The sequence below is a fragment of the Montipora foliosa genome, chromosome 2 (assembly GCF_036669935.1).
Source record: "Montipora foliosa isolate CH-2021 chromosome 2, ASM3666993v2, whole genome shotgun sequence".
Lineage (NCBI taxonomy): Eukaryota > Metazoa > Cnidaria > Anthozoa > Scleractinia > Acroporidae > Montipora > Montipora foliosa.
This window is the reverse complement of record NC_090870.1, coordinates 37,661,382-37,662,942: the sequence shown is the minus strand read 5'-3', so window position 1 is coordinate 37,662,942 and position 1,561 is coordinate 37,661,382. Positions and strand designations below refer to the sequence as shown.

Genomic DNA, 1,561 nt, shown 5'->3' with positions numbered 1-1,561 from the left:
AATCTAGGAATGCAAAGTAGTTCACGATGTCCCCAAATAGCCATTCTACGGAAACTCTGACTTGGCTCATAGGCCTTGTTGAACAGTTCTTCTGCTGGTGTCAAATTAGCGCCTTTGAAGGGCCCTTGTAAATGAACACGCAAAGGGTACGCAGGGTCGCCATAAACGCATAAGGGTGTCCCATCCGGTGCAAACGAGTATTGCGATAATTCTTGCAGAAGTCCTGAGTCAACTAGCATACCACTATCGTGTCTCCTGCCCTCGACTGGACCAAACAGACTTGCGATAAGCCCATTTGGTGCAACTACGGACTGAAACTTTATCCCATGCACCCTCTTATGTCCGTTATAGAGAATTCTCTGGTTTTGATCTGGCTTACATAGGGGTCTTACTGTTCCATCTATGAAACCCCAACAATTTTCGAGTGGAGCTCCCTTATCATGTATAGTGGCAGCGAAATGACGGAGACGGTCCCTGGAAAGCCATGGCTGACATAACTGTGTGAGTAGGTGGCTATATTCATTGAATACATAGTCCATCAAACGGTTTGTAATCATGCAAAGTTGTGGAACAGGTCTCCCGAATCGAGGTACCATATCTGCAAACCGACACGGGTAGGCAAAACGGTTCAACAACGCACTTAAAGCCTCCATCCCGTCCACAAGAACGCCATTGAGGCATTTCATTATTTCTGGAATATCAAGAACTTCTCCAAGTAAATAAATATCGTTCTTAAAAAAGCGAAACTCAGCCTAACACTCATCATCTGTCATAGAATCAAGATCGAAACGACCATACTTCCAGTAAGGAAATTCGAGATTTCCAGAGGAATTTAAATCGTACAACAGGGCGAACTCTGTATCATCAATGCTTCTATCTTGATATGCAAACAATAAAGCTTCCTTTGCCTCTCTGAATGTTGCCATTGTATGAAGTATAACTGATACCAGCCATAAAACAAAAGTGTGTTTGGCAGAGTTTGAAGGATTTGCGCTGCTCTGTCTCTGGGCTGTCGTCGCGTTCGCATCCGTAACTTTGTTTTTCCCGCTTTCGTGACGGCGTTCTCGCCCCGGGCCCTTCTCGGTTTCGGTGTTTCAAAACTGCGTCGCGTCCTCGTTCGTAAAGTCCCCAGTAACAAAAACAATAACCCATAGCACTGAAACGCCGCCGCTAAGAATGTGAGCGCGAGCAAATTTAAGTTTACCGCCAAAACATCTCGTTTGTCCGCCATTTTGGTGTTTACATGCTAAGCGACCGCGCGCTGGCTTCAGGTTTCCGCGGTTTAGTTGGCAGAGATAGCCCCGGGGATAACCCTACACATGTAAACGAGAGCTATCTATTGACCCTTCTACCCTTCTAGGAGGGTTACCCTCCCTCCATGTAAACAGGGCGTTACTCGCCAAACAGTGAAGCATCTGTGTCAAATGATGGCAAGATACCGGGTTTTAGTAATTTACTTTTTCTGTCAAGTGTTATAAAGTTTGACAATGAAATGAGCGAAGTCAAAACAAAGATCACAATCGCCCAACTGTTGAGGTTGACACCTTGTTTAGGCAAGGTC

At 45.4% G+C, this 1,561-nt stretch overlaps 1 pseudogene; it reads right to left on the bottom strand.

Annotated features, from left to right (window-relative positions):
* The window catches only part of LOC137991614 (uncharacterized), a 1,008-nt pseudogene extending 82 nt beyond the window's left edge, over positions 1-926 (bottom strand).
* Between the last annotated feature and the right edge of the window lie 635 nt (positions 927-1,561).